The sequence below is a fragment of the Ursus arctos genome, unplaced genomic scaffold (assembly GCF_023065955.2).
Source record: "Ursus arctos isolate Adak ecotype North America unplaced genomic scaffold, UrsArc2.0 scaffold_15, whole genome shotgun sequence".
Lineage (NCBI taxonomy): Eukaryota > Metazoa > Chordata > Mammalia > Carnivora > Ursidae > Ursus > Ursus arctos.
Genome location: NW_026622819.1, coordinates 11,807,881 through 11,823,633, shown reverse-complemented (window position 1 = coordinate 11,823,633; position 15,753 = coordinate 11,807,881). Strand labels below are relative to the sequence as shown.

The 15,753-nt window shown below is 41.3% G+C and overlaps 1 protein-coding gene across 1 annotated transcript in view; it reads left to right on the top strand.

Annotated features, from left to right (window-relative positions):
* Positions 1-15,753, top strand: part of ANKH (ANKH inorganic pyrophosphate transport regulator) — a 129,914-nt gene that overhangs the window by 27,972 nt on the left and 86,189 nt on the right. The window lies entirely within an intron of this gene.

Sequence of the window (15,753 nt, the reverse complement as noted above, 5' to 3'; positions counted from 1 at the left end):
CTCCCTCTGCTCCTTCCCCCTGATTCTCATTCTCACTAAAAAAAAATAAAAAAAAAATAAAAATAAAAAAGTATTTCTAACAGCTCAACAAGCTGTCCAAGGTTAGAAGGTAAGAGCTTGGTTTTGGCTATTACCTGTTACCATGAAGGGCTAACGCCTTTGGCCACAAATGAACCCTCTTCAAGACCTGAGTTAATTTAGAGAGCCCAGGGTGTCAGAATATCAAGAAAGAGACCTCGGTTTTAATGAGCATGTCAAACCAATTCTTCTCTGGTAGACCTTCCAACATCTATGGCTACGCTGTGATTTAAGAATGGAATGAGTATTTACCTGCCTCTAGGCATTAGAAGATACAGTCTATCATGAGCCTTAACATGAGTGAGAGGAAAGCTGCTGACCTCAGGGGCTTTCTGCTTGCTGCCCCGCTGATCCAGACCCAGGAATAAGAGTGCAGGTTGCTGGACCGTTTGCATCAAGTTGGCCAGGCTAGGAGCCCACCGAAGCAGCAGTGTGTCTGCATCAAGATTGGAAGCATTAAGCACCCAGAAATCGCCTATGGATACTTAACTATTCGGCTGTAGCTAGACATATTTTGTCAGTTGGAAGGTAGGCTGGAAGTGATCTTAACTAGTTAAATTTCTCCTTGCAAAAAGGTTAGTAGGTGTTGGTGTGTTTCCAGTATCTCAATAGTCATATTCTTTCCAAAATTTTCGTTGTTCTCCTGGTGGAACATAGATCCTTATCCCCATTTTAAACCTAGGTCCTAAAGCACGAATGGTAATTAAAATTCACTTTAACCTTTTTTGGAATTTCACTGCCTCCAACTCCTCTTGCCCCTGTGTTATTGTTGTTGTTGTTTCTAATTAGGTGGGGCTTGAACTCACAACCCTGAGATCAAGACCTGAGCTGAGATCAAGAGTCCGACACTGCTTGCACCAGTTTTAAATAAATCTATTAGAATTTGTTTTTAATTCTCATACTGTGTTTTCTAGATGACTCGAACACTTCCACAAGTCTGCTTATTTACTTAATATAATCTGTTTATTTTGACTTTTCCCTCTGTGTGTAACTACTCCTAGAACCATTAACTAGCAATTTAATAGTTGACTTTTGTTACTGAATTTTTTGGAAAGGATATGCTTATTTATAACCTAGAAACATTTTTCCCTCATTGCAACTATTTTGGGGACCTTATAACAAAGCACAATAGTGGAAATAATATTTATTTACGCGTGGAAAGCTGTCAGAATTTCCACTGAGATAATAAATTTATGTCTGTGGCAGCAACCTTTTAATACCTTTTCAATAGTTTCTGTTACATTTTAAATTTTTTAATTATGTTTTGTTTTAGAAAGGTAACTGCTTAAAGACTGATTTCTTAGTATAATTTTCAGACCAGAAAATACCAATATTTGGGGGTTCTTGACCTAAAACTTGCTTTTCTTGGAAGGGGGCTGCCAGAAATTTTCACTGCACTGTTGAGTAGAACTGTGCCCTGTTGGTATTACGAGCTGTTGGGAAATTCTGGTAGAGAATTGGATGCTTTGCTGGGCAAGGATTTTTTCCCCCTCAAAATTTAGGATAGGTTTTAAAAGTAAAATAGCTTTTATAAATGATTAAGCTTTGTTCCTTAAAGTTGTTATTCCTCCTCCTTATCTTTCTTCAGAATTTAATGTGTTGATGAAAAAGTTTAATCTGTGGGAAATCATCTATGGTTTGCCAACCACTTTTCCTCAATTAGCAAGATTCATAGTCTAGTTGAGGAAAAGAGACTGTTTTCAATGCTGTGAATAGCTTAGTTGAGCAAGTTTCCCAAAATCTGCTGTAGGATAATAGGTCTTAGATGTAGATTGAGCCCTGTGATCATTTGGGCGATGTTCGGTTGACGACAATAAGGATGGTTTCCGGTAGTGTAGGATTTCTCGGAGGAGGCTGGTATGCAGGGCATTTGAACGGGGACCCCTTCGCACAGGGGAATCATGGCTGCAAATATTGTGGCGGCATTCTGCATGGGAAAAAGGGATCCTGGAAATGTCTTTGAGCATGTCTTAGCGTATACCATCCTAGTGCCTTGAGTAAATTAGCTGAACTATATTGCACAGTGTGGAGATGTGACAAGCAGGAAAAGTCGGGTTTTTATGAGATATTTAGTGACTTAATTAAGAGAGGCCAAAATAATAATAATGAAAATAGCTAATGGGAACTTAGTTTCCACACCATTCCTTCTGGAGCCCCCTGTCTCTCTGAGGCCTCTGACTTGGGCATCACAGCCCCAGTGAAAAGCCATGCTTGTAGCCCAGCCAGGAGCTGTCCGGCGGAAACTGTCCTTGTCCCACCCCACCCCGCCCCCAACTGTTTGGCATCTAGAAACACCCATGGAAAGAAATAGGGTTCTGTGACTTCAAGCAGATAATCAATGGAAAACTCAGGCAGCCTCACACTGTGTTTCCAGAATCCTAAAGCAGTCCATTGAGTGAAAGAACACCATCAGGCAGGCAGCCTGGGGTCACAGAGGACCCTGGACAGGCAGACTCCTGGTGAAGCATTCAGGTGTTTCACTGAAAGATGGGCCAAATTGTGGTATACTGGAAGGAAGAAGTTGTGGTCCTTCCTTGCATGCCACTCTGCTTGAGTCTGATTGGTCCTTGGGCGTTTGCCTGTCCCTCCAGAGAGCAAGCGAAACAAGAAGTTGACATTTCATGAAGGAGAATGGAGAAGGGGTGGGGTCAGGTATTGGTAAGGCGAGACTGCAGTTTGGGGGTTGGCCATGAGTTCTGTTGATGTCTGCCTCGTCCCCCCACCTCCAGGGGCTCAGAGCCACATGGGTGGCCACAGCCTGGCTCAGTGGCTTCCCAGGGCTAAAAGTCCATAGGAGGATTTCTCTCAAACAACAACTTACAATGCTTTGTGCAAATTTGAGTTGAAAGTACCATCAATAATACTATTAAATAATGTAACTTAATGTGAAAAAATGCACAAGAGATCGCCTTCTGTGACTTTAAAAACAGCGTTACACATTTGGATTTGTCACTTTATGTGTGGCGTAGCATTTGGAATCTTCAAAATTACAGTTTCAGTATTCTACTTATCAAAAATCAGTAACATCACCTAGAAGTGTTGTCTTTTGAAAGAAAAAGGAAAAAAAAAGAACAAATGGAACCACCTCTCTGTTAAGGCAGAAAAGAGATCCAACATGAGATACCTATGGAGTAGCCAACTGATCCAGATTGCCCACGACTGTGGGGTTTCTAGAGATCTGGGACTTGGAGTGCTGACCCAGGTGGGTCCCAGGCACATCTGGGCGGCTGGTGCCTTCCCAAGGCCAAAGGCCAGGCTACATGTGGAGTAAAATGGCGAACCAAATGCACTGTTTTACAGGCAGGGCCAGCTGAAGGACTGTCTTTCCTGGGCAGTGCCTGTGAACGTAGGCAGAGAGAGGCCAGGCAGTTTGGGAAAACACACCTGCAACCCTGGGATCTTCAATAGCCCTTTGCTGCCGTGTTTACATCTGCTGTTGCTGTGATCTGTCCATTAGGACCAGATTATTTTTAGGTTTAGCAACATTGCTTTTTTATCCCCAAGGTTGTATATGCCCCCCCACACACACACACACTCACAATCCCCAACCCACGACATTTAAATATCCTGAGCCATCAGGGAATGTCTTTCCGGCCACTTCCTTCCCTGCTGGCCCCATGGCATGTTTGACTTGGCCTCTTCACTCAGCAGTGGGGCCGAGCGTTCCTGACCCTCCTATTCGTGTGGTCCCCACCTTCGCTGATTCCAGCCTGTGTGGGTGTGTGTAACCAGGCCAGAGGCAGTGCCAGCCCTGGGGGCTGGCCACAAGTGTGATACAAACAACACGGTTGCCCAATGAGCCTGGGCACAAAAGGCTTCGAAGGTTTGGAAGGACAGCCTCAGATACAGAAAACTCCTGCCTCACAATTCTGCTTCCTACACACATTTTTAAAAACATGCTCGGTAGTTATCCTTAAGGATGTACTCAGTCTGTCAGGGTGATTTAATGTGACATATAACGAGGTGTTTTTCAACCTAAAACACAGCACTTTTCCTGACATTAATTCATCCTTGCATCCATCCTACAGATAACGAATAGACGGGTGCCTTTTCCAAACATTGCAAAACCAGACCCGGGAATGGAGCATTAATAATTTCCTGCCTTATATAACATGGTGCTAAGATTGTGAAGGATCATTTTAGAGGCGAAGTTGATATTTTCCTGAAGTTATTATTCAATTAGGAGCGAATTCATGAACTTCAATGGAGACACAGTATTTATCTCAGTATTACCTTTTTATATATCCTGAGCACAGGAAAACAGCTTCCATTCGTCCCAGATCTCTGCCTAAAACACGGGAAACGTGCAACGATTCTTTCTGCGCGATCTGATTTTGCGAGGATGTTTTTTTCCAGGACTGATGCGTGAGACACACATGATGTGTAATGGTTGCCCAGCACTAGCCTGGCAGAAAAGTGGATTCTAGATCATGTGTCGGGCATTCCTGCTGATTTGCTACACAAGAGCAGGCAACATGCCCAAATACATTCTCCCTAAGCATTTGGTAGTTTATTTATAAAGTAGAGATTTGACACTTTTCTCCTGTATCTCAGAGAGAAGGCAGTATTATTTGTAGAACGTTGACATTTTCTGCTAGAACCTGAATTCTAACTTTGTAGTATGTTTCGCTTTTGACTATTTGACTGGGTTATTTCTAGAAATCTGACCACCAAGATTGAGGAAGGAGAACAGAAGGAGCTCAGGTCGCTATATATCAAAATAAGCGTTTCTGGTTATACATAGTATCATAGTGGTTAAAAATACTGGAAGAATTGGGGCACCTGGGTGGCTCAGTCATTTAAGCGTCTGACTCTTGATTACGGCTCAGGTCATGATCTCAGGGTTGTGAGATGGAGCCCTGCAGAGCCTATTTAAGATTCTCTCTCTCCCTCTCCCCCTGCCCTAACCCCCATCCCCGCCATCTCTCCCTCTCTAAAAAAAATAACATAAAATAAAATACTGAAGAATTAACCTGAGTTCAAGGACTGGCTTTGCCACTTACTGAGGATGTGACCTTGTTAACCGACTCAGCTCCACCCAGCCTGCCTTCTCCTCTGTAAAGGGCTGAGAATAAAACATTTTCATAGGGTCACCGTGAATGTTTGACTAGAGAAAACATGTACAGAGCATGATACTAAATAAGTTCTAGATTCTATTATTTCTTTTCTTTATAATGTAAAATAAGAGTCATCAATTAACTTAAACTGTAGTAAAGGACCATGCTTTGATATTGTTTCTTCTGAATGATTGTCCTACAAGGAATTCCCTTGAGTAATTCAAACCTTAAAGGGTACATTTGACTTGGGTAAAGTCATTTGCTAGCTTGTCCTTTTACCTCTGATTTGGATACAGTGCAGGGAATGCACCTTATTTTGATAAACTGATATTTTCCTATAGTACGGCTAGAGTTTGGGCTGTGAAAGAATTTCACAAGTAAATTTCCCTATAATGAGATCCTTATGAGAGGGCACATTACTGATGGGTTTTATTTTATGGTATGGTCCAAAGAACTGCATTAGAGTAAAGACAAGCTTGTTTTTCATGATAAGATATCCGTGGGTGTTATCTAAGCCAACCTGTCGTGGACAGCTTTGTGTCTGATTGTGTGGTAAGATTACCGTGATAGCTTTTTCTAAATAGTGTAAAATAGATAGCAGTTCTTAAAGGAAGGTGTTGCAGACATGCCTAGAAACAAGGGGACATGTTTTGTAGTTTTCTGTAGTTAATGTACTTTATCCTATGTTAGAATGGACCCACGTGCTATGACCTGAAGTTTGCCAAGTACTGCTCTTTATCCAAACGAATATGGCTCCTTCACCCACCTGGACAGGTTTGGAAACTGTCAGCAATCAAATGACCATTTCAGATTATGGCATTGTCTCTTGAAGGCTTCTGTTCAAATCTCCATTACAATAAAAAGATAATCTGAGGGGAGGAAAGCCGTGATGTAATGCATCAACTTGCCGATTGATCAACTCTCAGTGAGCCGGAGTCTAAGAAAAGTAAGTCCAAAACCAGAGAAGTTCTGATATAAGGAGAATTAAAACAAAGGTCAGAGGATTTATGGACTGTGCCGGCTAGGATCCTTCAATTGGGAGACCTGGGAAGTGGGATGAGCTACAAAAGGGAGTTGGGAGGACTTATATTGACAACCAGCCTTCTCAACTATGCCTGGATGGACCCCACCTAACATGCAGATGAATAATCCCAAAGATGTGTATGTAATATGCTGCATTTATATTGAAAAGGCAGTGCAGACTAGTGGTTGAGAATACCAACTCTAGGGCTAGACTGCCATTTGCACTGGTTCACCAACTTACCTTGGCTATCCTTACACTTTCCTAATCTGAAAAAGAAGACCTGGATCATAGGGTTGTTGAGGAAATTTAAAGAACTACTACATGTAAAGCACTTAGAATACTGTTTGTCACATGGTAAAAATATTAACTATTATCGTTACCAAAATATGTTAGAGTCATGGCCACAGGAAGGATAAAGCACGGATTAGGGTCTGCTCACTGCCCGAGCAAACAACAATGCTGACATCCCAGTCACTTAGCTTAGTAAAAGTTTCCTGTTTGTGCCACAGACCATGTCAATGAGGCAGCTCTGCTCCATGCAAATCCAGGAATCTAGGTTCCTTGTATATCATAGTTCCACCATATTCTAGGGCCTCTGAGTGCTTCACTGATTTTCAGCATTTAGATGGCAGGTAAGGGAAGAGAAGGTTTGTTTGCGCAGGAGTTCTTAGGAACCAGACTTTCTCCCATATTCCATTGGCTTCATTACACATTCATTACTTCTCTCACATTTCATTGGCTAGAATTGGTCACATGGCCCCACATAACTCTAGAGGAAACTGGGAAATGTAGTTTAGTTGTGTGCCCAGGAAGCAGAGAAGAACAAGGATATTGGTCCAAACATGGATAAACCAATAGCAAATGGATGATTTTGACTTTGGTTTGCTTTTTGGTGTATAGTTTCCCCATGAAGCATAAGGGTTTTTTAATAATTAATGGAGAAATCTCTCTTGATGAGTAACACTCAAAAATTCTAATGTTCGCACAGAACTTCAGCTACATTTTTATTTTTGAGTAAGACAATAGTAAAAGCTAACACCTATGGAGCATTTACTGTATACCAAAATACTAAGCACTTTCTGTGCTTATTTCATCTTAATTAATAAAATGAAATTACTTTATTTAATCCCCACCATAGCCCTTATGAGGTTGGTACCAGAATTGTCCACCTTCTATGGGTAAAAAAACCTGAATTTCAGAGAAGCTGTTAATCAAAAAAAAAAAAAAATATATATATATATATATATATATACACACACACACACACATGTATATATATATTGATGAAGAATCACAAGAGTAACCGAGATCAACAAAATTGCTAATTCGTCTTTTCCTATAGCCCTTTAATCCATAACGGGACAAAATTTGATAAAGAGTGAATTTATAGTCATCAGCTCTTGTTTTTTACTTAGGGAGACCAAATCCAGACACACAGCAGAACAGAGTTAATCCACTCTACGTGATACAGCACCCATTAATTTGTCATAATCTGAGTGGTCTGTCAAGAAAAAGTAACACACGTGAGCATGGAAAAACACACATTGGTGTGTACTTTATCCTTTGGTTTACTTTATTTGCTTAGGTAAACATGCTGTGTTTATTATCAGGTTAACCATGCGTGCATTGGCGTTAGTCTGAAAAAGTAGCTTTAGTGTCTTTACATCTGATATCTGTTTAGATATTTTTTGAAAAAAGCAGTTAGGTCCCTTACTTATTGGATCTGCAGTTAATATTTTAACCGTAGAGGTTAAGTAACCTAATGTCACTGGTGTGCGCTTTAATCCTTTAAATGGAGATAGCATCATAGAGAAAAAAAGATAAAATCACAATTCTGTGATCCCTTGTGGGTGGACAGTGTATGGAGTGGTTTTAGAGCGAGGTGCTTATTTCCTTAAGAGATCCTGCATGACCAGTTAAAATGAGTCAGCTCCTTGCATTTTTATCCGTTCCATGGATCTCAGTTTTCTCTATGGGACTAAGATATGTTTGTAAAAGCACCGAAAAGTTGAGATTTAAACAGATGTCAGACGGACGCGGCAGATGTGTCATTGACAAAGGGTTTTGATAGGCCATGGAATAGCTGAGTAATTAGAATGTCTGTACGCCGGCGTATCTACTTCAGCATTTTTGGCCAAGCTACAAGACAGTTGGGCGTTTGCCCAGTCGCTCGTGGCCTCATCTGCCTTTTGAAAAGACTCAGCATGGCAGCCAAGTGAGGAAAGCACGTACTCCTAAATATTTGGCTCTCCGACCATTAGTGTTGGGGTTTTTTGTTTTTGTTTTTGTTTTTCCATTGCTGCCTTGTTTGGGTTTTATAAAAACATAAGAAATTAGGCTCACCATCAATCTGTCCATTGCTAACAGGTGATATTCCTCTGCTTTTCATCTCTAGATCTCAAAGCATTTTCCACTGTGCAAAATGAGAACGTTCCTGATCACATTTGTTCTTCAAAGTCATTTTCATTGAGTTGAGAATGACATTGCTCCCCCTGTGGGGTGTGTAACCACAGCCATGGGGCATGGAGTTGAATGCACAGGCTAGGCTCAAATGAGGGGCTAGGCAGAAAATGAAAGTATCCAGGGCCACCTTCTCAGGCTGTAATACTGGTGATTTAGTAGGGACTTAGGACTTGTGACCTCATTCTGGGGGACCCTTTTGTAACATATCAGGGTCCAAGAGTATCAGCAGTCCCTCATATCAGTTGATCGCATGACCTCACAAACTGCAAGACTTTTCATCGTATTTATTAGCTGGCATGGTTTGGAAATGACTGCTCGTTTTTATAATGAACAACATACCATGGTTGTTCTCATCCCATGAGCTAATATCAAGGGTATTTTTGGTTCTACGGCACATGGGACTGTTGTGTTTTAGATTGCACGGCCGTGGACACACATTACCATTCCCTTCCTAACTGAAATGCAGCGCAATTTTAACATTAGTAAGAAACCACTTTTTAATAACGGCACTCTTGGACAAACCACCCATCCGGGAATGCCCCTCAGGGCTGCTAGTCCACTTTGGGTTTGGATTGCTGAACAGCAAACCATCTCCAGGCTAAGTCGACCCGGCTCTAATTCTCTCCCCACCCCAATAAGAAATCTGGGGGGGAGGGATCAATTTCCCATCGCTTTTTAATTTTTTCCTATTTATATTTCATCAGAACCCATTTTTTCCCCTTCTCTTAAGGAAGGATGGTTCTGCTGAAAATAGATTGTCTCAGCCTAGTAACCAAGATGTGTTTTCCTTCAGTCAAGGCTGCCTGGGGATTCTGCAGGCTCTTCTCAGTATAGGATATTCTCGCCACCTCCTCCTTGTTCACTGGGTTTCTGTCTGCTGCCTGTTTACCTGGGCGACGGCAGCACAGGAAGAAAGGAAAGTTTAAATGTGGAAATGACCTCTTATGCGTCAGAGGCTATGAACTTGAAAGTCATTTGTTAGTTTTGATCCCTGGCTGGCTTGAAAATAACTCACTCTTTCTCTCTCGGTCCTCCAGTTCCTGAGTTACTCGCAGGAAGGACCTTCCACTCCAACTCCATGCTATGATTACTTTCTTGCCGTGTAACGTTGGAAACTGTTCCCTTCCACGGCAAATTCTTCGTAAATAGCACCTCTCTTCTTTTTTTAATTATTTTTACTTTTTTAGTCATTGCTGCTGTTATTCCTGATATTCTGAGAGATAGACTCAACGACATTCATTCATATGACCGTGAATGAGTCGCTCTGGCGACTGTTCGCATTAATCTCTCAAGTTCATACTTTGCCCTTTGCAACAAATAGTTAATGTCACAAGTGCAGTTGAAAGTTTGGTTTCATTTAGTGTTGTAAAATTTCATAAGAGTGTACTTTAATATTACCAAGCCCAGATAACCTCAAATTAATACCGTATTAGTGGTATTTAATGGCGCATACTTAACGGCACAAGAAGAGGGCAAAAGTGGCTTTCGTGTGTTTCTGGAATTGGCAGATTTGTGGTCATGAAATTTCTGTTGTTTATTTATTAGCAGCCTTTTGGCTGGTGTGGTTAGCATGCTTCTGAATACATGCTGTCTATCATGAAAAAAACTGGAAGGCCCCTACCTTTTTACATACAGTAAGAAGATTATATAACAGAGTTAAATCAGTAGGAGAGCAGATGGGCCCATTGTAGGGTCATTATGTGATTCTGCTGCTGTGCTATTTCTGAAGTGTGAAATGTTCATTCTGTTCAGATGGCTAGGAAAAACAGCCTCCCCCAAAGAACTGTCTAATGCAGCACTGTCCAACACAAATGTCATAAGAACCACCTATGAAACTTAAAATTATCTAGTAGCCTCAGTTAAGAGGTAAAAAATATAAGTAGGTGAAGATAATTTTTGTATATTTTACTTAACCTATGATATTTTAAATGCTCTCATTTCAACATGTAATCAAAATAAAATGATTAATGAGAGATTTCTCCTTTTTTTTTTTTGCACTAAATCTTTGAAATTCAATGTGTATATCACACATACGTGACATCTCAGTTCAGACTGGCCACATGCCAAATGCTCAGTAGCCACCTATGGCCAGCGACTGTTATACTGGAGAGCCCGGGTCTGGTGTTTTCATAGAGTAAGTCTACTAACGGTTTGATTGCCACTTCGGGTGGGAGGCAGAAAGAGATCATGAGAAATGTCTGCTCATTTGGAGAAAATGAAGTGTCAGTTCGTGAAAAGGAAAATGTTGACAAGAAGTTCTGGAAAATATAACTTTACTTCTGAATTGTTTATTTGTACAGGTCAAATGCTGCTCCATAGCAGAGCTGACTTTGTTTTGATGGAAAAAAAAAAATACCCAATGATCTAATGTTAGTCATTTCCTAAAGGAAATTAAAATTCGACATCATAGAGCCTTAACCTAAAGGATTCCTCTTTGCGCACATGCATCTGGGTCTTGCGTTGCCATAGCTACACGATGCCATACGGAAGAATTAAAGACTCCGGTTATAGCCTCAACGCTTTCTTTAGTTATCACATTCCTTTTCAGCTAACAGTTGTTTTTATCGTACTGGACTTCTTTCCCCCTGAAAAATGTGGAATTTCTGCTTAATGAATGCATGTGTTTTCCTTTGGTATGGTCAGTGGGAAAATGACACATTGATGCCATTCCAAATGCTGGAAAGACCTCACTTATAGCAACTGTAAGCCCTAATTACCAGAAACGATTAGTGTTAACACATAACCGGAACCAGTCACAGAGTCTTTATGTGTGGTGATTTTCCACCCTCGGTGCTTCCTTTATGTTATGGGCTATTTTATGCCATTCCATTTTCGGAGCGTAAGAGCTGTTACTGTAATTCTAAGGGCAGTGATAACATGCTCTGTCTTTGTGGCCAATTAAAGGAGGTGCTGCCAACCAGATGGTCCTCATTCCAAAGAAGCTGTGACCTTTGAGTTTATTAGTGTTGATTGGAGATGGAGGTTTTGCTGGGTTATTATCCTCAAGGGATTCATAGTGGAGGCATATGCTCAGAATTAATATGGAATGTCTCTACAAACGCATAAATCTATTGTCCTCTTGATGACTCTCACAATGTCTTTACATGCTTTTGAAGTTTAATAACTTAAATTTTTTGTATGGTCTCTCATTAACCAAATTGTAGTTAGCCTTCTTCCCAACCTAGGCCTCGACCCTGACCTTCCGTGTCTGTCCTTGCTTCACCTGCCTTTAGCAAGAATCCTGCTATGTCAGTTTAGAGAAAATCCCTCACCCTTGATGTCTGATCACCCTGGAAATCTATCACACTCCTTGTTCCCCACCCCTGATGGGGGTAAGTGCCTGCCCTGCCTTTAGCAAGAATCTCCCCACCCTTGATGTCATCCACAGACCCCCTCACTCTGCTCATTGGCTGCAAAGCTCCACTCATCCTTCCTGTATTGAGAGTTGAATTTGCTCTCTCTATCCCCATTGCGATAGAGTTGACCTCCTGTTGCAATAGTCCTGAAGAAAGTCTTCCTTACTGTTTTAGCTAGGGTCAGAATAACTTTCTTCTTTAATAAAACAATCACCAAATCGCATAGAAAACCCATGTGTTAAACTTTAGGACAATTTTCTTTTATAACGATACATAATGATTTCTTATTTCATCCCAACTAAAGAAACACTACTTCATGCAGGCTAAGGTAAAAATCTATGGCTAGAATTGAAGTTCAGGGACACCTGCGTGGCTTAGTCAGTTAAGCATCTGCCTTCAGCTCAGGTCATGATCCCAGAGTCCTGGGATCGAGTCCCGCATCAGGCTCCTTGCTCAGCAGGGAGCCTGGTCCTCCCTCTGCTGCTGCTCCCCCTGCTTGTCTCTCTCTCTCTCTCTGACAAATAAATAAAATCTTTAAAAAAAAAAAAAAAGAATTGGAGTTCATTCTTATTTAGAAAGTTTGTTGCATATTACTATTACAGTATGTCGACATTTTATAATATTTACAACCAAAGTGTAAAACCTGGCCTAAAACTTTACAGAAAGCTTATTCCCAAAATACTGGATCTTCCTAGTCTTAGCTCTTTCTATAGGAGTAGGGTGTTCTCAATTTATACCACATTGCTTGGCCCAGAATATGTGGGCACATATCTCCCAGGGATGTTCTCTACTGAGTTGCAAGGTTTTTTAGAGATTAGGTTTAGTTTATTTTAACCCAGTTGCAGGAAGTTAATGAGAGTTTGCATGGACAGTGATGCTGTTATGCAAAAATAAGCGTACTAGAATGGAGGTGATCAAGAATCACATTGTAACCTTAGAATGGCTTGTATCGCAGAGAGGACCTGCTTGTGTAAAGGCTGGGCCTCACTGGGAGACCTTATTCCATGAGAGAGTCCAGACCCACGTTCTAGACTTTCATGGCGGCATGCCAGCAATATGGTACCATCTAAGACGTGGCCGCACGGACTTGTGTATCAGTCTGTTTCCCACCAGAATGTCTCTCCTCAGTATTTAGTCACACGTTATGCAAAGCGGAGAAAGCAGAATAACATGAAGTTTCGGTATTTCATTTCTCTGAAGATAACTATGGAAACTCCCCCCAGGGAAGCACTTTGCAGAACTAGAGGACTTCTGTCAAGGACACTGGCCCACTGCTCATCTGTGACAGACAAGGTGCAGGTCCTGCCAGTGTCTGAACCAAAATTCCTTGTGCAGAGTTGAACTTTGTAGTGTAACTGCGTTCAATCTCTATGTAAAACCTCAGTAAACGTGTTTGTTTTTACAATAAGGTACTTCGTGATTTTTTTAAAATTAGCTTTTTTCGAAAGGATCTCCGCAGAAGCAATTAAATCTGAGTTCTTTGCTAAGGCCTTTGCTAACAGATCCTCTGCTAACTGTCCATTGTGTGCGTATTTCAACAAGTCATAGACCAGAATGACAGTAGTTCAGTGAGGCTTTTTATTTCTTCGTGAAAGAAGCCAGGGCAGAATCGCTCCATTCCCAATAGAGAAGGGCAACAGTGAAACTCGGTTTTGTAGAGAAGCCAGTTCGCTTAGATGCAACTGTTTACATGAATGTGGTCCTTTTTCTGTTTCTGCCTCATTAAAAAAAAAAAAAAAAAGCTCCAGGAGGGATACATGGTGGTGGGAGGGGGCCAACTTTCTCCCCCTCATGGTTCTGCTGGAGAGCATAATGACTTAAATGTGGAATATGGGCAAATGCCGCGCTTCTGTGTGCAGTAAAGCTGGTGAGGATAAAAAAAGCTACAAGTGTCATCAAGATTCATAATGCGTAATGAATCATAACCGTGACGGCAGATTAACTGAATAAGTAACAAAATGTACCTAGCTGTTGGTTCCTTTAAATCTTGCTCTTCTTACAGCCACTTTTAAATTTTGAAGTTTGCTGTTATTATAACAAACTTTATTCTTTACAATAGGAGTGTGGGTGACACCTCTGTCCAGGTAAAGCTGATCTATGCTGAACGCTGGCGTTATAGGTTGGGTAGCCATGTTTGAGACATGGCGTCTCCCCAGGACCAAGGCTCTAGACAAAATACCCTGAGGAGATAAGCAACCTTTTGATTCTTCGCACTTGTGAATCTAAACACATAAAGTGAGGGCAGGTGTCATGCTTTCTAAAGCCAAATGTGTCCCCTTGACGATTTCTGTATAGAATAGATGATACAAATGTAGAGGAGGAAGAGGAAGGCTGATTGGACACTCTCTGGTGGGTGCGGAGCATATAACTGGGAGGATGTTTTGTTCATCACTGCAAATGCGTTCCATCTCATGGCAGTTCAGAAAGATCTGTGTGCTTTCCTACCTCATGTGGGCTCTGTTTTTTCTTTCATTGCCATCGTCTTGCTGTTCTTATTTTCATCCTTGCATTTCACTCATTCTCACTCATGTTTAACAGTTTCCATCGTTCCTTCCCCTGTGTCTTTGCGTCATACGCAGAATTTTACCCCATCAACCAGCACCACGCAGAGTCAGGCAGCCTCTGACACATGTACCACAGGCTGCCAAAATGCACCACAGAAAGCCAAACACAAGCCGTAAGCTTTGATTCATCATTTCTGCCCCACGGTGTCCAATCCTAGATTCTTACACGATACATCCTTTCCATCTGTCTATTTGGCAAAAACAACAGAAAAATGAGAGCCCGTGTCTAAAGGAATTGAAGCATTTTATCCAGTGAAATACTTGAATTTAAAAAATACCATGCTACAGAATCATCCAAGCCGATTTTCTATCTTTAGTTTAAAAAAAGAAAGTATCCCACAGAAACGCGTGGCAATAGACATCAGAAAGCCACACTCCAGAGAATCAGATACGAGCACGTGTTCCCAGCCCGTGGTCTTCTCTTTTTTCACATCCCACATGAGTGTTTTTCTTTTCCCTGTGGGAGAGTTTGTTTTGCCATCACGTTGCATACTGGCCAAAGCTCGTGGCTTGTAGTGTTGACTGCCCTGCCTCTTGGTTGGGTGAATTTTTGAGAAGCTTTTCTTGGTGCCAGACCAGCCTGTTACAGAGGCTTCACTGAGGAACGGTCAGGTGTGCTCCACACTCATGTTCCAAGAAAGATGGAGAAGACGCTTGGGCCCCATGAAAATATTGACGTATCACTAAAAATGTTTTGCGAGAGAATAGATCCAGAGAAAGGAGCCATCCATCCACAAGACTTTTCCATCCCTTGTAAGATGGTCATGATTTAGTCTCACTTCTAAATTTGACAGTTTTCCCATCTGAACCATTTCCTTCCTCTCATGCTGGGCCCTGTTCCTTTCTTGTGCTCCATGTCCCTCTCTGACTGTTAAATCAAATCATTGGGAGTGAAAGCATTGTAAGGAAAAAATCACCAGTGCATCTACTTGAGGTTTAGAAGAAATTAAACTTAGACTCATTTAAAGTAGCTCTGGGGCGCCTGGCTGGCTCCGTCGGTAGAACATGTGACTCTTGATCTCAGGGTTGTGAGTTCCAGCCCCCCATTGGCTGTAGAGATTACTAAATAAATAAATAAATAAATAAATAAATAAATAAATAAAATCTTTTAAAAAAAGTATCTCCTTTCTCTTAGAGGTTCTAAACCAACCCTCTTTTATTTTGCATATAAGGTTATTTGGCGAAAGTAACACATTCAGATATGGCAGATT